At 54.6% G+C, this 22,756-nt stretch overlaps 1 pseudogene; it reads right to left on the reverse strand.

Moving 5' to 3' along the window:
• The window catches only part of LOC128945551 (uncharacterized), a 1,882,792-nt pseudogene that overhangs the window by 813,392 nt on the left and 1,046,644 nt on the right, over positions 1-22,756 (reverse strand).

Raw genomic sequence — 22,756 nt, forward strand, 5'->3', positions numbered from 1 at the left:
CTATGCTAGGGGAGCTTTTATTAACCCCCATACGGTTCACGAGTTAACGGAGTGGCGTAAATTTGGTGATTTATTATGGGAGGCTACTTTAGATGGTGATAAAACTGCCAAGCTGTAAGGTAAATTATGGCGGGTCGTTCGCAATGAATTACTGCAGTTTCAGGCCGAGAAACAGGCTGCCCAGCAGGCTAACGCCGCTCATGGGTGTAATAAAGGATACGATCTGGACAGGGGATTACCATTAGCCCCTGCAATGAGGACGGTTTTTTTACCTGCTTCACCACCCCCCTCAGCAAGCCAGGCTACACAGAGCGCTTCTGAGGCTTCCGCACGCCCTGAACAACAGCAGCCATGGCCGAGACCCTCCGATCAGCTCCTGAAAATCAATGAGCTGATCCCTGGGGCGGAAAACGACCTAGCGGGGGCTATTGTAAGGGAACGGAGGTTGGCCCGGGCTGCGCTTGCCAAAGACGCTATGAATAAGGGGGAGGGGGAGCTTATCAGCGCTGTTACCCAGCTTCCTTGTCCTGTTGTATCCACTGCACAGGAGGGGGGGAGCATGCAGGCTACTATTACAGCTCTTAATTGGGAATTGCTGTCTCAACTGAGGTCTACTGTTAGCCAGTTTGGAGTGAAAAGTGAGCCAGCCAAACAGATGTTAGATTATATTTTTGATGCCAGTCTTCTTCTTGAGAACGATTGTCATGAGATAGCTAAATTGATCATTACTCAGCCCCAGCAATTGTTGTTTAATCCTCATTGCCAAGGGTTCGTAAATGAATGCGTAGCACAATTAGGGCTAGGGATCTCTCAGAATCAGGTGTTAGCTGCTCTTGCACCTCTTCAAGCGTCAGCTGCACTGGCATCAGCAAATAGAGGAGGCCACATGAAATGTTACCGATGCGGAGGCATGGGTCACAGGCGCCAGGAATGCCAGGCTGCAGGACTCTGGTGCCGGAGATACCGATCGGACACTCATAATACGGGCGCTTGCAGACGGAAATCGGGAAACTTCCCCAGGAGTACGAACTGCAGTGACCACGTACCGGCTCAAGTCGTCGCTGCACCATCAGCACCCTCTCCTGTTTCCAACCCGACACCACAGGGAGCCGCCGCGGGGGAGCGGAGCCGCCATGGGGGGAGTGACCCGCGCCGCCACGGCTGCAGCGTGGACGGAGCGCGCGCCGCACCCAGCGCGGGGGGGTTCGCCCGCTCCGACACAAGCGGCACAGGACCAGAGTGCTTTTCCAGCGCCAGCGTTTCTCCCTCCGCCCCACGGCCGGTAAAAAGCTTCAGTTTTAGACCTAACAGCCGTAATAAATGTGACTCTTGTCAGCAAAAGAAAAGATCCCTACTGCAATTAAGAAACCAGTGATAATAAACAAGCGACACCAAGGAGCATTACTATCAAGACGTTCCTTGCCTAAGTTAAAAGGACTTTTTGTTCTTCCTGGCAGAGACTGTGAAAGTCAAATCAGCGTACTGAATGCGTGGGTCAAATTTCGGCCGATTTGGCTTAGCATCCGTTATGCTGTCAGAATCACCTGCATTAACATGGCTCGGTCGGTGGAACATCAAATTCTGAAATTGTATTTTGAAAAATTTAAAAATGTTAAAGATGTGTTGAAGCGATTGTATGGGTGAGATGTAGTGAGTATGCTTTTTATGTTCTTTGAGATTCGTTTAGATGTGATAGATGTAAAAGCAAGCACTGAATTCAAAAGAATTTTTCCACAGGTATACCTTGAACAAACTTCCTATGTTTAAGTGCATTCAAGTATAAAAATGCTGCAGCAAACACGTGAAGAAAGTTGTTTCATCTTAGTATTTTAGAATCAGGCCTGTAAGTAAGTTATAGTAAATGCTATATTCTATTTCTATAGTAAGTCTTATCTGTTGCTAAGTAGTTTAAGTTAAATTATCTATTAAGTGCCATTAAATGTTAAATATTGTTAAGTTTTGTTAATTTTATGTCCTGTTAGGTTTAGGTGTTGTTCAGTTTAATTTCTGTTCAGTTTAAGTGTTATTAAGTTTAAGTGAAGTTAGATTCTTTTAAGATTAAATTCTATTAAGTTTAAGTTATCTACAATTTAAAGTCAGTTAAGATCTGTTAAAGTTAAGTTCTGTAAAAGTTAAGTTCTGTTAAATTTAAGTGATTTTACATGTAAGTTCTGTTGATTTGAAAATCTGTTAAGTTGAAGTTCTATTAAGGTTAAGTTTTGTTAAAGTTAAGGTCTGTTAAACTTAAGTTCTGCTAAGTTAAGTTCTGTTGAGTTTAATTTCTGTTAAGTTTAAATGATGTTGAGTTCTGTTAAGTTTAACTATTTTAAGTGCTTTAAGTTCAAGTGCTGTTAAGTTTGAGTGATGTTAGATAGATTTATGCTAGATGTTTATTTTATGATCTGCATTTGTTGGGACTATTTGTTTTGCCTGGTGTCATTGATGTGGACCATATGGTGATGGCATATACGCCTTTTTCCCCACTTCAACTCAATAAGGGACAGAGAATTGTTCAGCTGGTGCCATTTGAGCCAAATGACTAAGGGATTACAGACTGTAAAAGGACAAGAGAGGGGGGAAATGGTTTTGAATCCACCGGAGGACTTACCTTACTGACTTTGAACTTTTCTGACAGACCCAAGAAAAGGGTGGGAGTGGAATTTCAAGGACAGAAAGGATCATTTTCAGGCTTGTTGGACACTGGGGTCCATTCCAGCATTATTAGCCCTAGCTGTTTGCCTCCTCTCCAGGTTCGCATGAATGAAAACAGCTAACAGCCTTCTTTTCTTAGTCCAATTACCACCTACCCTGCAATGCCTGATAAGGCAGGACATCATGGCTCAGTTGGGGATGGTTTTAACCCTTTGGGGTAAAAGCCATTGCTCGGACCGTGGCTGGGGAACCTTAAAGAGATACTGAGTGTGCTTTTAAATGCTTTTACTTATTTTACCTGGTCTTTTTAATTGTATTCAAGATATGGTCAGTAGAATGATAGAAAAACCCTGGCAGACTAACCTCTTTGTGTAAAAAGGAAAAGCGGGGAATTGCTGGACAATTTTGCTCAGACATAGCTTGAAGGAAAAAACAAAAGGCCATGAAAATATACAGCTGATGGAAAAGTAAAAGGCAGCTGTAAGCAGCAAATTCTCAAGCCTGATCCTGTAAACAACAAAATTCTCAGGCACGTTTCTGTAAACAGCAAGAGTTCTCAGGCTTCTCTTCAATAACAAGTAAATATCTTGTCCTTGGATGGTTATGGGAAAGCAGAGTGACAAACATGGAGGCCTTGAGAACCGTTCATAACAGGATGAGAAAAACAAGTCTTGGTCTCAATAACAAACCACAGGTATTGAAAACAAAAGGAGGGGTTGGTGCGTAATCTGTAACCAATGATGAGCTCGGGTTTTGCAATATGTATGAACTTAATTAACACGGTTATAAAATGTGCATGTCGGATCAATAAATTGGAGTTCGATGCTGATCAAACGATGGGTCGTCTCCCTTCGCTTTCTACACAGGAAACACCGCTGAAACCTCGTGTGTTTCCATGTCACTCGTGGCACCGCCTGGAGAACATCTGCAAACGTGACCTCTTCCTTCCATGTCCAGTGCTCCCACCACTGCACATGGACCAGAGCTGCTTCTAGGGTTGTCCTTTTAAGGATGCTTTGTCCCGTTCCAAAAAGGGCACAGTCTCACCTTTGGAACACCTGTGCCCCCCAAATTTCACCCCCTGGGGCCGAGGGGTACCAACACTGAACCCTCTTGGCTCTGAGCCATTGCCTCCCCCTGGATGCAGTCTCTGTGTCACAGGAAACATGGTTCTGTCCATGGCCATACAGGAAAAGTCCAGCTAAGGCCACTCCATCATCTCTTCCCACCTAAGATTCTTCTCTACTCTCCCGACATCTTTCACTTGCCCAGACCTTCACACTTGCACATTTCCTTCTTCCATTTCATCTCTTATCTCTCTTCTAGGAAAGGTTAATGTTCTGCAAAGTTTTCCTTGTCTGAAAAAGGGTTAAAAGCTCGGGCTCTGCCCACCCAAAGCTCCCACAGCGGCCGGACCCCTTCTCGCTGCATCCCCCCTGCCCTTCTCCCCCAGCCGGGCTGTGCTGCCAGCACAGGATATCAAATTTCACGGTGGCACAGGCGCTCTGTCTCTCTCTCTGTCTCCTGGGGGGGAGGTGTGGCTGCCCGATGCCTCTCGGTGCTCTTCCACCCTTCCATCCTCGGGCCAGGCCTACCTCACCCAGCCCCAAACCAGCCAGGAGCTGGGCAGGGGAGGCCCGACCTGCTTCTCTCGCTGGAACCCAAGAGAGCTTCCCCCGGGAGTGCTCTGCGTTTTAACCCCTGTGTTCTCAGAGGCGTACCCAATGTCCCCAGTGGCCAAACCAGGTGCCAATACTCAAATTTGAACACCTATTGGCCTGACCACTTCATATCCCAGAAAACTAACTTCCTCTCAAACCACCACATCTATACAATCTCAGTCCAGTTTATCCCAGTCTGTAGGAACCCAGTCCATTTGATACCAATCCATATTTGATCCCAGTCCATATTTAATCCCTGTCCATAGCTTATCCTAGTCCATATTTGATCCCAGTCCATAAAATCTGTCATATTTAATCCAGGCCATATTTGATCCCATTCCAAAGTTGATCCCAATCCTGATTTGATCCCAGTCCAGTTTATCCCAGTCCATAGTTGATTTTAGTCCATATTTGATCCCTGTCCATTTTTTATCCCAATTAATATTTGATCCCAGCCTGTATTTGATCTCAGTCTATATAAGCTCAGTCCAGTTTATCCTACACTGTAGGATTCCAATCAATAATTGATCCCACTCCATATTTGACCCCAGTCCCTGTTTGATCCTAGTCCATATTTGATCCCAACCCCTATCTGATCCTAGTCCATATTTGATCCCAGTCCGTATTGCCCTGCACACATTCCAAAAGTCTGCAATTCCAGCTCCCAGCCAGGAAAAGATGTTCCTGCCCTTGAAGGGAAATGGAGCAAAATCCTACAGAGACATTTGCCTGCCAGCCTTTAGGACTTCAGCTCCTGGGACTAGGAATTAAAATAATATTTGGGAAATAAAATAATAAATAATCAGGGGAGGGTCTGTGGGGACAGAGGGGTCATCTAAATCAGGGCAGGTGTCAATTAAATCAGGGGAAGGGGAATTAAAACAGGGAAAGGGTAAATTAAATCAGGGGAGGGGTCACTTCAGGGGAGGGGTCAATTAAAAAAGGGAACGGTCAACTAAATCAGGGGAGGGTCTTTGGTGGCAGGGGTCAATTAAATCAGGGGAGGGGTCAATTAAATCAGGGGAGGGTCTTTGGTGGTCACTGGGGCAATAAATCAGGGGAGGGTATTGAGAGGTCCCAGAGGCAATTAAATATAGGAAGGGTCTCTGGTGGTCCGTGGGTCCAGGGAGACACTGAGAGAGAAACAGAGCAGGCAAAGAGAGGCAGGAGAGAAAAGGGGACACCAAGACAATGAGCTGAGAAGGCGGCACTCTGCAAACAGAACTGCAACAGACTGAACAGGAACGGGAGAGAAATCAGTAAGTCTCAGAGTTTTATTTGCTGTCAAATACATCCCACACACCCAGCCCCACACAATCTCCATCCCACCACTCTAATTGAGATCCCACAACTCTAAATCACCTCCCAGCCTCATGTCAGCCTGATGGCTGCGGAATCAAGTGAGTTTGGCATGGGATTGAATTTTCTGAGGTGGGTTTGAGCTCTTTTTGGGGTAAGATAGAGCTGTTTTCACTGGGATTTGAGTGGTTTGGAGGTGACAGATCCATCCCTCTTGGCTATTGCAATGGAAAGAGATGGAGAATAGAAAAAAATTAACATGAAATTAGAAGTAGAAGCAGCCAGGTGTGTTCTCAACATGGATCACAAGGAATGTGGCTCACCTGGGCTGTGCCCAAAGCGCCTCCTCCAGTGGGGGATGCAGCTGGAGCAGCGCACGAAGCTCTGCCCGCACTCGGGGCACTCGCAGGGCTTCCCTTACTGGTGCCTCCGTTGGTGTTGGGTCAAGTTAGAGCTCTGTGAGAAGCTCTTCCCACAGTGGGGACACTCGTAGGGCCTCTCCCCAGTGTGGATGCGCCGGTGGGTGATGAGGTTGCAGTTGTGCTTGAATCCCTTCCCGCAGTCGGGGCATTGGAAGGGCCTCTCCTCTCTGTGAATCCGATAGTGCAGGAGGAGATGGGAGCTGGTCTTAAACCCCTTCTTGCATTTATCACACACGTAGGGCCTCTCCCCTGTGTGGATGCGCTGGTGGGTGATGAGGTGGGAGTTGCGCGTGAATCCCTTCCCGCAGTCGGGGCATTGGAAGGGCCTCTCCTCTGTGTGAATCGGATAGTGCTGGAGCAGATGGCTGCTGGTCTTAAACCTCTTCCCACACTTGGAACACTCATGGGGCCTCTCCCCAGTGTGGGTCCTCTGGTGCTGAATCAGTCTGGACCTCTGGCTGAAGCACATCCCACACTCGGAGCACTTGTACGGCCTCTCCCCAGTGTGGATTGTTTGGTGCACAATCAGGCTGGAGCTCCGGCTGAAGCACTTCCCACACTCCCCACACTCATAGGGCTTCTCTCCAGTGTGGGTCCTCTGGTGCCTGATCAGGTGGGAGCTCATGCTGAAGCTCTTCCCACACTCCTCACACTCGTAGGGCCGTTCCCCAGTGTGGATCCTCTGGTGCACAATCAGGTCGGAGTTCCACCTGAAGCTCTTCCCACACTCCACGCATGTGTGGGGCTTCTCCCCATCATGGAGCTGCTCGTGGAGCACCAGCTCCGAGCTATGGCTCCGTCTCTGGCCGCCTTCCCGGCCCAGGCTGGCTCTTTCACCCTCAGATCCCCGCCGGCTGCGTTTGCAGCCCCTCCTCGTGCGGCATCTCCGGGGCTTTTCCTCCCCATTGGCTTCCTGCCCCGTGGAGCCGCTCAAAACGGCCTCTGCCACCAGGTTCTGCCGTGGGCATTTGTCTTCCCTGCTCTCCATGCTCAGCTCCTGCTCTGGGGGAGGAAGGACAAGGACAGGATGGGATTTGCCTCCGTGCCACAGGCAAGGGCAAGGAGATCCCCCCAGGGCTGAGCTGCAGCCGGGGCCGTGCTGGGCTGGGAGATGGAGCAGCACAGAGGGGAAAGGGGCACTGACTTCCTCCTCACCTGCCTCAGTGTCCCGGGGCATCTTCCTCTTCCTTGCAGCCTCCCAGGCCTTGGCAATGGGAAATCCTGGTTTGGGGAAAACAAGGGATGAGCGCGTTTGTAGGAGGGTCGGGGGGTAGGACGGTCGGGACGGACGGAGACGAGAGATCTCTGCAGTCAGGACATGGAACTTGCGGTTTATGCAAAGGGCCTGGGTGCAGGGCCCTGCTTCGAGCTGCCAGGCACAGCTTGGAACAGGGCTGAGAGAAGAGAGGGGTAGAGAGGATGAGAGGGTAACAGAGTAAGAGAGCAAAAGCCAAGTGAGAGTAATGTTCCCATTACAATACAATAAATCTTCTTCTGTGTTGAATATTCTATTTCTCACTAACCAATCTAGTACAAGATACAAATCCTATAGCATTTACATACAGCCTGAAAAAATCATTAGATCACCATACTGTGTTACATTTTAAACCCTAAAAACTCCTCTTTGGACCCCTTCTGCTGAGCTAGTGGGGTCTGCTCTGACCCTTGGATCTCTCTGCAAGCAGAGGCAATTTTTTCATCAAAAGGGGATTACCTTCAGTCGGGCCACACCATTGTTTTCCAGTTATTCACTAACCGCGGTATCTCAAAGCTTGCTTTCATTTCAATCTTCCTTATACTTTCTATATGTTCAAAGTCTTTTGCCAGACAATCATATTTATAAGGCTTTCCTGTTTCATCTTCCCCAACACACACTGAGTTTGATGGTCCCTCTGCCCAAGTCCATCTCTACAAGTCACTGGCCACCTGGGCTCCAGAAAAACCTCCCAAACACCCAGATTCAGCCCTGAAAAAGCCGCCCAGGGGTTCCCTGTCCCTGGTTCCTCCACTGTGGTGTTCAGGGAGTTCCCGGCGTCCCAGCTCTGGGGGTCACACTTGGATTGGGGGTCCCCCTACTCCTCGGTGCCCGCCCTGCCCAGGCTGCTGGCAGTCCCAGCAATCCCAAAAGCTCCCCCCGCTTCACTCTCCCTATTTCGGGATGCCGGGGCTGTTTGGGCTCCCGGGCTCCCTTCTCCCCTCATTCTCTGCTCTGGCTGCAGCGGCTGCTAGGAGTCCCCCCTGCCCCTCTCCAGGCTCTTGAGGCTCCCGCGAATGGCGCCGCTCCCCCCTCTCTGGGCTCCCCACTTTGGGCTCCTGGGGGACACAGGGCTCTGCTCCTCCAGGCTGCCTCTGCCGGCAGCCGCCACCGCCACCCCCTGATGTCCCCCCAAGGGGCCTTTTCCACTCAGCCTTGGACTCCTTCATTCTCCAAACATCCCCCAAAAGACCCAACCCAGGGACACCCTGGGATATCCGGGCCGAGCTCCCCCTCCCCGCTCACCTGCGCGATTGGGGGGGGGCCGATGATCCCACAGGTGCGGGCTGCGAATTCAGGCAGGGATCGACCACGTGGTTCCCTCAGCTCAGCCTTGATCCGCCTTTGTCCCTCCTCTTCCTCCCACTCCTCCCCTTCCACCCCCCCTCATCCTCCTCCTCTGTCTTATCTCCACTTCCTCCTTCCCTTTATCATTGCCCTTCCCTGCCTCCTCCTCCTCCCCCACCAGCAGCCACACCCTTGGTGCCCCATTCCCGCAGCCCTTGCAGCCGCGGCAGGAGCGGGAATGGAGCCGGGACAGGTCGGGATGGGCAGCGTGGGGCTCTCGGCTGCTCCAGCCGCTGCGGGCGGGGAGAACCCGGCCCGGGCCAAAGGAGAGGCAAACTGGGCAAATTGGGGGCACATCACAAAGCTAAGGATGCAGTAGAAGATGGAGATAGACTTATGTTAATAGTAACTCCAAAGGAGGAAAAACTGGAAATTCCAAAGATTAGGGAAGCCGAGAGAAAAGAATTAAACAAGATAGGAAGTGAAAAAGATAAATCAGGGAAATGGAAACTTCTTGAAGGAAGACAATTTCACAATAAAATGTGCTTACTAGGAAAATATTAGAAGACATGAATCAGAAAACACACTGGGGTACTCAAGCTTTCTGTGATCATTTTTTAGGGAACTACGGCTGCACTGGGATTTTTGGAGTAGCAAAGCCAGTAACTGAATGATGTTTAATTTACCAAAGGAGAAATAAAAACGTGAAGAGAAAAAAAACATTTGGAGGTCATGAGTTAGCTGGTTGACCATTTCATAGTATCCATGCAGAAGTTTAGATTCGTTAGCCTCTGGATTTATTTGTAAAAAAAATCCCATTTAATCTAGAAGAAAGAGAATATGCCACATGTTAGACAGGAGATTTTACGAAAATAAAAATCTTTAAAGTATAAGAAACACAAGAGGGACAAAAAAAAAAAAAGGGGGAAATGAAAGGGAAGGGAACAAGAGGAAAAATCAGAAAGAGAGCGGGATCCTCTGCAGGTGTTGCCTCCTCCGTTCGCGGCCGAAGCGCCTGTCCCGGGTCCCGGCTCGCTGCCCGCCTCAGCTCCGCCTGCACCGGTTTCCATCCCAGGTGCGGCCTCACTGCCCAGGGCAGCTCCACCTGCCCCGGCGCTGTCGCTCAATTTGTGTGCCCTGCTCCCACTGCCTGGCCTGCGGCCGCTCTGCCGGCCGTGCTGGGCAAGATGGGGGTTGCTCTGTCCTGCCGCCTGCTCCGAGGTCACCGCGCCCACCGCACCCAGGGGGGGTCCCAGCCATCCCATCCCCGCCTGCCCTGCCCGTGCCACCTGCGCTGGGCACTGCCGCTGCTGCCGGGCTCTCCCACCTGCTTTTGCTCTGCCGGCAGCTGCTGGATCAGCCGCCATCAGCCATGTGGGGGCTACCCACGCTCCGCCTCGGGCTCCACGGGAAGATCCCCCTCTGCTGATTCCGGCAGCAGACCCTGTCCACACTCCCACCGAGCCTCGGCGGGATATCCTCCCCTGACCCCGTCCTGCTCTGAGTTACGTCCCCTCGGTAACCACAGCTCCGGATGTTCAGGGAAACTCTCTCTCTCTACAGGAAGCACCATATCGAAACACTAGCAGCTCAGTTAAAAGGCAGCCCTCTCCAAATTCTTTCCCAAAACACGGGACAAAGGCTATAAAAGGTAAAAAAGGTAAAAAAGTGAAAGAGTGAGATGAAGGGATTGCTCTATTTCCGTTCAGAGAGGTTCCCATGGGAGGGATGCGCTGCCCCGCCTCGCGGGAGCCACCAGCGCCCCTGCCGGCCGTGCCCGGAACTGCACCCAAGGGCAAAGCGCCGCAGCCCAAAGGCCGGGACTGGGTCCGGGCTCTGTTTGCTCTCAGTGCCGCAGCTGTTGGTGTTTGTTTGCTTTATTATACACACTAGTAAAGAACTGGTATTCCTATTCCCATAGCTTTGCCTGAGAGCCCCTTCATTTCACTAGTCTAAAAATTAAGAGGGAGGGGTTTGCATTCTCCATTCCAAGAGAGGCTTTTTCTGCCTTCCTGAGCAGACATCTCTCTTGTAAAACAAGACAAGCACCCACAGGCACTGACGGGGGCTGCAGGAGGGGCAGAAGCAGGCCCTGCAGCACTTGGGCACAAAGGCACAGCACGTGAATGCAAGAAGGGAGCAGAAAAAGGCCAAGCTGAAGGCAAAGGCCATGGCACAGTTCCTACAGCCCCTGAGGGATCAACCCCAGGGCCCAAGGGGGCCCCAGCACCCAGGACATGGGCTCGGCCACAAGCACCTGGCAGAGGCATTGCCCTCCTCACCAGGGGAGAGCCCACCCAAACAGCCCCTGGCAAGGAACCAGGGCTCCAGCTGCAGGGCACAAGGACACTGCAAGCAGCACCCTCAGGACCAGCAAGTCCACCCCTTGATGGACATGGATTGGCAGGGCTGTCACAGCTCCCATCACATCAGGGACCCTCCACACTGCAGCCCTTGAGAACATTCAGGGTGGGTCTGCATTGAGAGGAGGCATTTCCTGATGGACACAGGGGCCTCTCAATCCACTCTGAATCTTCGACATATGGGGGAGGAAAATGCTAAAAATATGTTTGATTAGTGAGGAGGTAAGTGGGAAAGATGCGTGGTTTTATTCAACCACTATTGGTACATCTGGGAGAGGGATTTGAAATGCATGAATTTTGACTTGGTCCTAATTGTTTTCATGATTCACTGGGAAGGGATTTGATCACTAAACTTGGAATGCAAATTAATATTATAAAAGGTGATGCAGAGGCCAGTTCTATTGCACCTTTGTGTCAAATGTCTGGCAAGGCCTATGCTGAAGTGAACCCTGAAGTTCGGCAGTCCCAGGGAAAGAGGGAAAATTAGATATGGAGCCTCTCCCAAGCACTCTGAACCAACCAGGACAAGTAGTGTCTAACAGCAACACCCTGTTCCAGGGCAGGGAAGGAAGGGGAATCAGACGCAGCCCAGGTCACTGCCCCATGCTCAGCTCAACCCGCGCAGCTGTGGGTGCTTGTGAGAGCCTGGCACTGAAATGCCCTGAGCAGGAAGGCTTCAACATCTTCTGCTGACACCATGGCACCTAACAGGGGGGCAAAAGCAATTCTCACTGCTTCAGCAACCACTGGAGCAGATATCAAGGCACATTCTCCCACAGCAAGCTGGGCTGGCACACAGCCTGCCCTGGCACTTTGCTGCTGCCAACACCCAGCCAGGACATCGGCTCCTGCCTAAGGAGTGCAAAGCAGCACCACTGGTGGCCAAGGGGCCCATGCCAAGTGTCCCCGAGGCCAGAAACAGCCGCCAGCACAGCTCAACACGGGGGGACCCCTCAGCCTGGCCTCAAGGGCTCTGAAGCCCCGCAGATTTGCACTTCCCGCCTGCAGCAGGAGGATGGGAGGCCGCCCCTGAGCCTGCCCTGAAGGCAACGCAGCAGCAGCCAGGGCTCCACAGCGGGCCAAGCCCCTGCGCCTGCCCACAGATCCTCGCCTGGAATCCTCTGCAATCCTGGCCACCCTCCTCTGCCATCTCCAGCCACTGGGGCCAAGCCTTGCTGCCACTGCTGCAGCTTCAGCGCTGGCTGGGCCTGCACTGCCACAGCTGCTGGGGAACACCACGGCACAATTCCACTCTGGGCCTCACTGACACCCACACTCTGGGCTGCCTGCCAATGCACTGCTGCAAAATGTACTGAGTTCGTTCCTTTTAAATCTTATTTCTCTGGTCAGGCTTGGTTTGTCTTTGCCTTTGTGAAAGCAATTTTAAAGGTTTTATTTAAGGGGTATTACACCACTCAACAGAAATGAGTTCAACATCTCAACAGATTGGGAACAGTCCAAAAGATACCTACAGAGATAATGACCAGCAACAAAACTAGAAGAGATTTAAAGGTCACGCTTTAACTCATAAACAGTTAACAGAATACTGTTTAAAAACAAGAAAAAAAAAAGGCATCAAAAAAAAGCAAGGGAAGGTGGGTGGGAAAGGAACAGGGGAGTCATTAAATTACTGCCCGGGAAGAGAAGCTCCATTCCAGGCAGCCTGCAGAGGAGCTTTAGAAATGCAAATGAACACTGCTGGGCAAAGCCTGGACAATGCACCTGGGTCTCTTGCCTGGGGCAGGAATTGGGCTGATTCCCTCTGCCCCTCACCCCAAGCTCTGCCTGCTGGCACTGATGGAATTTGCACAGCTCAAGGCAGAGCCCAGGGGGAGGATATCTGACCCTGCAACACAAACGGGTGAAGCTGCAAAGGGAAACAGCAAATGGAGAATGTTGGGAAAACTTAACTATAAATAAATGGGGGGGAATCAGCCCTCTGCCCACTCCAACATGTGCTGTCAATGTCTATTCTATATACGGTATATTAGAGCACTGGGGTGTTTCTGCTACTCCAACTTCAGCGAAATCAGCTGGGAATACAAGTTTAAATATATGTTTAGATTACAGAAAATCGGCCATTGATGCAGCCCTGGCTCTTCAGGCAGTGCAAACAATTGCAAAAACATAAACGTCTACCAGAACAAATCCTACAACACCATGGACCAGCCCCTGGGAACCCGAACCAATTCATATCAGGAGCCACAGAACCCATTTCTCATTTCAATGGCATCATTAGATTACAAGCTGTCCTCGCAATAACCAACCAGACAGCTCCAGCTCCTGACCTTCCTGCTGAGCAATCCACTGAAATGAGGAACACAAGACTTAACTATGGGATGGGATCAGATCATCTTTTAGCAGACAAAGGAGGAGTTTGTGGAAAATTAAATGACTCAAACTGCTGTTGGCAAATAGATGACAAAGTAAAAGTGGTGAAAAAAAAAAAACCAACGGAAACAAAAAAGCAGTTCATGTATTGGTCCAAATGTGGAAAGGATGGGAAGGGGACACGGTTTCGTGGGTCCCTGACAGACCATGGGTTAAACGAATGCTGTTTCTCCTCTGATGTGCTACAGCAACTCTCATCTTTTTACCATGCTCCACACCTTGAGAGTGCAGCTCATTCAGCAGCGGAGTGAGGGCATGCAGGTGGCAGCCAGGCCTCCTGATCCAGAAACGGCTACAGAAGGACAGGGAATGAGGGCACTGCGAATAATCCCAAAACCAAACAACTCTCAGTAGGAAAAAAAAAAAAAAAGGGAAAGAAAAAAAAAAACACTGAGTGAATCTGCCTAGAGATTGGGTCAGGGATTCGTACATAAGGAAGGGAAAAAACACCAGTTTCAAAAACTGTTACTAATTTACATGGACCGCTGCTCAGACAAAGTCCCACTGAATTCCTGAACTTCCAGAAGAACGAAGACTTAACAGAGCCGTGAATATCGGCTGTTCTACAGAAGTGGGGGTGCACATTACGAGGACATGCAGTTACAGGATCGGGAGGTCTGAACCTTCCAAGTACCTCAGCCAGTGCACAAAGGGAGAGGGAGATGAGGCCGGGAAAATGAGGATAAAAAGGAGGCTGCGAACTACAACAACGGCAGAGACCGCACGGCAAATGCCCCACGGCCTCTCCCTCTGCTCAGCAATAAAGTCACTTTTACAGGACTCCTCTGTCTCCTCTGCGCACAGAAACCTCCGGCCACGGCAATTTCGCCGCACAGCGCCGGGCACGGGGCAGCCACCTCTGTCCCAGCCACAGCAACCGGGCCGAGCCAGCGCTGCTCCGGCAGCGGCTCCTGCCGAGGCAGCGGCCGCAAGGAGACCGCGGGCAGCCGCTCCCGCAGCGCCCTCACGCCAGCGGCAACACGGGCCGGACGCGGCACAACGAACCCGCCCGAGCCCCCTGCCGCCCCCGAGGCCCGCAGCCAGCCCCGAGCCCCCGCACAACCCAGCGCGGCTCCCACCTGCGCTGCGGCCGCCTCCGAGCTCCGCCGCCGCCTCACCGCGCTCCGGCCGCTGCCGCCGTTCACGGCACCGCACACACGCTCCCACATACGCGCCGCGGCCCAGCCACGGCCGCCCTCAGCCCGCCACCGGGGCCCTGCTCCACCCCGCTCCCACCAATCAGCGCGCCACAAACACGACTGACGGCACCACCGCCCAATCCCAGCCAGGGGCGGGCTCTGCACACGGCACAGACCCGCCCCGCGCTCTCAGGGCGCCCCGGGCTGCGTGAGGGCAGAGCCGGAGCTGAGGAACAGCCCTGGAACGGGCCCGGGCCCGAGGGGATTGAGCTGAAAACACAAACAAACTTCTCCGCACCTCCCGCCACGGCTTTCCCGGCACTGCGGCTCCGGTGGCTCCGGCTCAGCGGGAAGCCCTGGAGCCTCACGTCTCCTCCCTCTAATTAGGACCATCAGGGCATCGCTTTGATTTCCCCCAAAAAGGGAAAACCGCCCCAAAGCCCTGTGGATGAGTGGGGGAGGGGAGAGATTTCTGACAGAGAACTCCAAAAACTCAGAGGAGGATCATGATAAGTGTGCTAAATAGGTATGATCCGTGCTGACAAAATTGAAACAGTAATTGATATTGATACAGTAATTAATATTTGGCAATAATAAAACAGTTAAAAGGTGTAATGCCAAGAAAGGGAGGGGAGGGGTTCCATTCCCCCCCCCTTTCCTGCAGATGTTCAAGGCAGGAAACAGCAAGAGATAACAGTTACTAAAAATTAACAGAAAGAAAGGAAAATCTGGTGGGGTCCCAGGAAAATGCTAGTTATTAGAGATTTGTTGTTTTGACACTTAAATATAATATTATATGTTAGTTTTGGCGTACATTATACTGGCTTGGTGCACATGTGTAACCCAAGGGTGAATTAAAGGCCATCGAGGAAGAGGAGAGGCCTTCATCAGTGACGACCCCCAAAGACGGGTGTGACCACCAAACCGAGTGGTGGAGCATGCGCGGTAAAGGTGGTGATGAGGGCAGAGGTAGAAGTGCGATGATTTGAAAATGGGAGGAGATGGCATTGACACATGGCACAACAGGGGAAATTTTCCCTTGGCAAGCTCGCATGTGAGGTGGCAGGGGTCCAAGGGCCCTGCACTCCGTACCCCTCGCTGTTTGGGTTTTTTTGCTAATGCGCTATTATTGGAACCAAATTATCCCTTATTTTAACCAAATTACATTGTCAATATTTCAAGTGTATCCGATTTTATATATTCTAAGCTATTCAATGAAAATTGCTGCTACCTTTAATAGTGTTTGGTTTTGTTGATGATGGGATAATTGGGCAAATATAACACCACTCTTCTCCCTCTCTCAGGCCTACTCCAGCTGTGCCTGGCAGCTCCAAGCAGGGCCCTGCACCCAGGCCCTTTGCAATAAACCCCGAGTTCCATGACCTGGCTTCAGAGAACCCGTCTCTCTCCATCCCGACCATCCTTCCCCTGTTGTCCTACAAAAATACCCTAAAAAACCCCAAAATTCCAGCCAGAGATCACAAAATTACTCCAAAATACCCAAAAAAATCCCCAAACTTCGGTCTGGGACCATGAAATTACCCCAAAATGGCAAAAATCTGGTGAGGAACCCCAAAATGACCCAAAAATACACCAAAATCCAGTCAGGTATCCCAAAATATCCCAAAATCAGGGCAGGCACCCCAAAATCTGGTCAGAAGGCCAAACTTACCCCAAAAACACAGGTAAATACTCCAAAATTCCATCAGAGACTCCTAAATTACCCCAAATCCTCCTAGAATCCAGTCAGGGACCCCAATATTACCTGAAAATACCTCAAAATCCAGCCAGGGAGCCCAAAATTCCCCAAATGCCCCCAAATCCAGTCAGGGACCCCAAAATAACCCCAAATCACCCCTAATCCAGTCAGGGACCTACAAAATCCACTCGGGCATCTCCAAAATTCCCTCAGGATGCCCCAAATCTCGTCGAAAACTCCCCAAATCCTCCCAAACCCACTCAGAATGCCCCCAAATGCCCTCACAACCTCCAAACTACCCTCAGTACCCCACATCCCCCGCAGGGCTCCCATATCCTCCTTAGGACCCTCGAAAATCTCCTCAGAATCCCCCCAGATTTCCTCATGAGTTCTCCATATCCCCTCAAGACCCCCCCAGATCTCCTGAGAACCCCACAAACCCCCTCAGGACACCTAATTCTCCCCCAGGACCCTCCACATCCCCTCACCACGTCCCAAACCCCCTCACAACCCCTCAGCCCCCTCAGCCCCCTCAGATCCCCCCAAACCCCCTCAGGACCCCCCAAATACCCTCAGGATCTTCAGTTCTCCCTCTTACCCCCTCACATCCCCTCACATCCCCCCAAACCCCCTCAGGATCCCCCAAATATCCTCACGACCCCCAGTTCTCCCTCTCGATCTCCCCAAACGCCCTCAGAACACCCCACATCCCCTCAGGACCCCCAGTTCTCCCTCAGTCCCTCCCGATCCTTTCATAACCCCTCCAAACCCACCCTCATCGCCCCTCCCCCCCCCCCCCCCGCTCCCGGTGCTGACCGCGGTCGCTGTCGCCCATCCCGCTCTGCCGGGGGGGGTCCCGGGGCTCCCTCGGCGCCCCCAAATTCCCGCCCCGCCCTCTCCCCCCCCGCGGCCTCAGCCCCGCTCCGCCGCCGCTGGGCCCCACGGGGACCACAATGCCCACAATGCACCGCGGATTCGCCGGAAGCAGCTGCCGACGCCGAAGCAATGGGAACTTCTGCCAGTAATTCTGGCCGGCGTGGCTTCTGATTGGTCCGCGCCGCCTTTGGGGCTTCTCGGCAGAGGTCTCGCGAGAGAAGCAGCGCGGCCCTGTTTGTTGAGGGCAACTCTGTGGGCTCCTCAGAGCGCTCCGCATTCCCTCGTAAATTCATCCGGGAACGGCGGAATTAATCCGCCTAGAAATGGTGGGATGGAACCAAAATCCCCTGGGGATGGAGCCTAAATCCCCTTCTACTGAGCCTAAATCCCCTGGGATTCAACCAAAACGGCCAAATCCAGGCGCTTTCCATGGATAGGGGCGGTACTGGAAAGGGCGGGCGGTGACGTCACCTCGCCCAACCCCTTTTCCGGCGCCTCCTGAGGGGGCTCCGCCTTTTCCCGGCGCCAACCCCGGGGCCTGTTCTGGGCCGGGACCGGAACTGGTGCCGGGGCTCCTTCGCCAGCGGAGCGTCCCCAAGGTGTCCCCAGTGAGCATGGAGCCCCAAGAGGTGCGACGGTGGGGGAGGGGGCAGTGGGGAATGGGGAGCACACGCGAGCGACGGTGCGGGGTAGCAGAGGGGTCGGGGAGTTGACAGAGGGACAGAGGGGACAGCAGAGCCCTCCAGGGAGGGGACAAAGGGGAGCCCGGGAGGGCACAGGGGTCATCGCAGGAGGCCGTAAGTGCCACTAGGTCCCTGACACTTCCTCTGTCCCCTCCCCAGCTGTCCCCGGCCCTGCTGCAGCCGCAGGTCACCGTGGTGGCCATCCTGGGCGAGCTGGTGGCCACCCTGCCCAGCCTGCACGAGATGACTCTGCTCGTGTCTCCATTGCACCTGTACTGGGACCTGATGGACTTCACCAATGAGCTCCGCAACAGCCTGTGCACTGATGAGACCTGGAGGCACCGCAATGTCACCTACGATGATGATGACCCTTTCACCTCTGATGATGATGACCCTCCCGCCTCCCTGAGCCAGGCCCTGGCCGCCTACAAGAGCACCCATTGGACCAGCAGGTTCGATGTGCAAATGGTGGCCTGGGAGTGGCAGCGGTCAGTGGCTGCACTCAAGGACAGCTGGGCCCAGCTGGCCAGGATGGCCACCAAGCTCCCCAACGCCTGCAGGGATTTGGCCACCAAGGCGGCCGACATGGTGGCCACCGCCACTGCCCGGGCCAGGAAGCTGCAGGCCAAGACTGCCCATTATTGGACAGCTCAGGAAAACATGGTGGAGCTGGGCCAGGCCCTGGGCAGGGAGGAGGGGGCCGAGGTGGTGGCCGGGCATGGAGCCCAGATGAGGAGAGAGGCCAGGGTGGCTGCCAGCGAGGCAACAAGGGCCACCATGGTGAGACAGCGGGTGGAGGCGGCCCTGGGGCTGCTGGAGCGCTTGGTGGCCACATGTGACGAAGCCACCGCGTTCCCCCGGGAGCTGCAGCACAGGGTTGGGGACATTGAGGCCACCCTGAAGGGGACAAATGAGGTGTCACCTGATGTCCATGAGGACTTGGTGGCCAAGGTGGTTGAGGCCGAGCGGCTGTGGGAGGCCAACGCCCGCCTGGCCAAGGGTCACCTGGAGGGGACACTTCATGACATCATGGAGTTCTATGACGGTTGTGGTCCTGTCATTGCCGCTGGGTGGCCAAGCAGTGCCAAAGAGCCATCGAGGACATCCCAAGGCTCCTTCGACCCCTGGAGTGTCCCCATAGTGTCCCTAAGGTGGCCCCAGTGAGCATGGAACCACAAGAGGTGCGACGGGGAGGGGGTGGAGAGGGGGACTGAGGGCACACTGGGGTGGGAGAGGGGGCAGTGGAGAATGGAGGGAACACGGGAATGTCGGGAGGGGATGGGGGTGACAAAGGGGACAGGAGTGAGTGGCAGGAAGGGGGGAGCTGATGGGGGGGGAGGAGACATGGGAGGAGGTGCCAGTGGGGGATGGGGATGATTCAGGGGGGAGGGTACATGGGGGCTTGCAGGAGGGTGGTAGAGGGGACAGCAGTTGGGCCAGGGGGGAGGAAGGGCTATGAGGGGTGGGGCAGGGGGTGGCAGAGGCACAAAGAGGCTGACAAAGGGACAGGGGAGAAAGGGGACCCTGGGAGGGCACAGGGCCTGCCGCAGGAGGCCACACATGCCACTAGGTCCCTGACACCTCCCCTGTCCCCTTCCCAGCTGTCCCCGGCCCTGCTGCAGCCACAGGTCACTGTGGTGGCAACTCTGGGCGAGCTGCTGGCCACCCTGCCCTGGCGGGATGAGGAGATGCTGCCCGTGTCCCCAGGGTGCCTGTACTGGAAACTGGAGAAATTCACCGAGGAGCTCCAGTACACCCTGAACCGCATTGATGATGCCTGGTGGCGCCGCAGTGTCATCTCCGATGCTGATGAGCCTCTCACCTCCCTGAGCCACGCCCTGGCCGCCTACAAGTGCATGCCATGGACCACCTGGGATGATGTGACAATGGTGGCCAGCAAGTGGCAGTGGTCGGTGGATGAGCTTGAACTGGGCCAAGCTGGCCAGGAAGGCCACCAAGCTCCGCAACATCTGCTGAAGCGGCTGACATGGTGGCCACCATGGTGAGACAGCGGGTGGAGGTGGCCCTGGGGCTGCTGGAGCGCTTGGTGGCCGCGTGTGACGAAGCCTCTGCGTTCCCCCAGGACCTGCGGTGCCTGCTCAGGGACATCGATGCCACCTTGGAGGGGACAAATGAGGCATCCCCTGATGCCCCCGAGGACTTGGTGGCCAAGGTGGCCGTGGCCGAGCAGCTGTGGGAGGCCAAGACGCACCTGGTCAAGGATCACCTGCTGGGGGCAGTTGATGACATCATCAAGCTCTATTTCACTGGTGGTCCTGCCTGCCCCAGTCCCTGTGGGGTGGCCGAGCAGTGCCAAAGAGCCATCGAGGGCATCCCAAGGCTCCTTCGACCCCCAGAGTGTCCCCAGAGCATCCCCAATGTGTCCCCAGTGAGCGTGGAGCCCCAAGAGGTGCGATGGGGTGGGGGGAGAGGGGGACAGAGGGGACACTGGGGGTGAGGGGCAGTGGGGAATGGGGGGAGATGGGGGATGTGGTGGGAGGGGACAGGGGGTGGCAAAGGGGATAGGAGGCAGTGGCAGGAAGGGTAGAGGTGACAGAGAGGGGGAGGGGAAATGGTGTGGGGGGATGGGGGTGACACACGGGGATGGGGACATGAGGGCTGGCAGAAGGGACAACAGAGGGTGGCAGAGGCTACGAGTGTGGTGGCAGGGCCTGGCAGCAGGGACAGCAGGGAGGGTGGCAGGGGGTGGCTGAGGTGATGAGGGGGTGACAAAGGGACAGAGGGGACAGCAGAGCCCTCCAGGGAAGGGACAAATGGGATCCCAGGAGGGCAAAGGGGCCACACAAGAGGCCACACGTGCCACCAGGTCCCTGACACCTCCCCTGTCCCCTCCTCAGCTGTCCCCTCCCCAGCTGCTGGAGGCTCTGGTGTCCGTGGTGGCCACTCTGGGCGATGTGACGGCCACCGTGACCGGGCCACACCGGGGCGTGCGGCGCTCTGCGCCCCCAAAGTTGCTGCACGCGGCCCTGAGGATCTTCACCTGGAGCCTCCGTAAGGGCCTGGAACTCCCCGGTGTCCCCTCCCTGGGCCAGGCCCTGGCCACCCTCGGGGCCACGCCTGGGGCCACCTGGGCCAATGTGAGAGCCGCGGGCAGCGCCTGGCCGGAGTTGGTGTCTGCGTGTGAGGAGAGATGGAAACAGCTGGTCGAGGAGGTCACCAAGCTCCATGGTGCCTGAGAGGACGCGACCCTCGCCCGGGCCAGGGACCAGCAGGACAAGGCCACCCACAGGGGGACAGCTGGGGACAACCTGGCAGCCACAGCCCAGCAGCTGATGGTGGCCCTGGACAGGGATGAGGCGGCCTCAGTGGGGGCCACATGTGATGCCCAGGTGGCAATGGCCACCAGGGAGGCCATGGGAGAGGCTGTGGTGGCCTCCAGGCGGGCGAGGGCGGCCATCAGGAGGAGACATTGGGCAGAGGTGGCCCTGGAGCCGCTGCAGCGCTTGGTGGATGCGTGTGACAGAGCCACTGAGTTTATCAGTTACATGGAGTGCCAGCTCAGGGACATTGAGGCTGCCCTGGAGGGGACAAAGGAGGGATCCCCCAATGTCCCTGAGGACTTGGTGGCGAAAGTGGCCAAGGCTGAGCAGCTGTGGGAGGCCAGCGCCCGCCTGTTCAAGCATCACCTGCTGGGGACACTTGGGGACATCCATGACCTCCTCTTGAGTCGCTATGGTGGCCACGGTGGCCCCAGTGGCCCCAGCAGCTGTGCAGTGGCTGAGCAGTGCCAAAAAGCCATCAAGGACATCCCAAGGCTGCTGTGGGGACAGTGATGTCACCACTTCGATGTCATTGGTGCAGTGATGTCACTGGAGAGACTTGTGGACAGTCGAGTGCCACCAGCTCCTTGAGTGCCACAGCGCTGCGTGTCACCAAGAGCCCCTCGAGTGCCACCAGTTCCTCAAGTGCCACCAGCTTCTCGTGTCACCAAGAGCACCTCAAGTGCCACCAGCTCCTTATGTCACCACGAGCCTCCGGAGTGCCACTGGTTCCTCAAGTGCCACCAAGAGCCCCCCAAGTGTCACCAGGACTGGCCCAGTCGCTGTGTGGGGGTCCCTGGTGTCACCGGGGTCTCTCTCTGTGTCACACGCCGTCCTTGAGCACCCCCTGGGACCCCCCTGACCACCGGGACCCCCGAATTTCACCGTCCTCGTGCACCAGGACGCCTCCCTCAGGACCCCCTTCAGGCATCAGGACCCTCGAGTTTCCCTCCCTCTCCTCGTGCACCGGCACCACCGGACCCCCCCCGAGGAACCGGGACCCTCCCCTGGTGCACCGGGACCACCAGAGACCCCCCCATCAATCAGTGCTGTCATCGTTCATTGGGACCCCCCCTCAGGCACTGGGACCACCAGAAACCCCCCCAAATCACCGAGCACCGAGACCCCCCCTCGTGCACTGGGGCCGCTGGAGACTCCCCCGAATCACTGAGCACCCCCTGTGCACCAGCACCGGGACTGGACCCTCCTCGTGCCCTGATCCCCCCTCACCGAGCACCGGGACAGGGACCGGACCCCCCCTCGTGTACCGACCCCCCCGAGCACCGGGCCGGGACCCCCCTTTGTGCCCCCCCACCCATCACGGGGGTTCTGCCCCCTCCCCTTTGAGCCCCCAGAGCCGCGGGACCAACGGGAGCAGCACCGGGACTGGGGGGAGCCGGGAGTGGGACCAGGGGGCTCCGAGCGCTGGGGGGGCACAGGGGGGTCCCCAGCACCGGGGGGGTCTCTTGGGGCTCAGTCCTGTCCCCCCCTCCCCCATTATCAGCCGGGACCCCCTGTGAGAAACACGGGTCAGAATTGAAATTTTTATAAAAGTTCGTTAAAGGTTAAAATTGTGGTGCTAATTGCCAAAAGCTCACCGTTAATTAGGCCATGTTCTTTACATCCTGTTACATCAAAGAGGTTTTCATGCATATTCATTAGGGTTTATGAATATTCATAATATAATGTTAATCAAAATATATATTAGTATTATATAGAGAGAGTAATACAATAGCATTGTTATATAT

Source organism: Melozone crissalis, unplaced genomic scaffold, assembly GCF_028551555.1.
Source record: "Melozone crissalis strain CALT ecotype California unplaced genomic scaffold, PUWL_Pcris_2 ptg000066l_1, whole genome shotgun sequence".
NCBI lineage: Eukaryota > Metazoa > Chordata > Aves > Passeriformes > Passerellidae > Melozone > Melozone crissalis.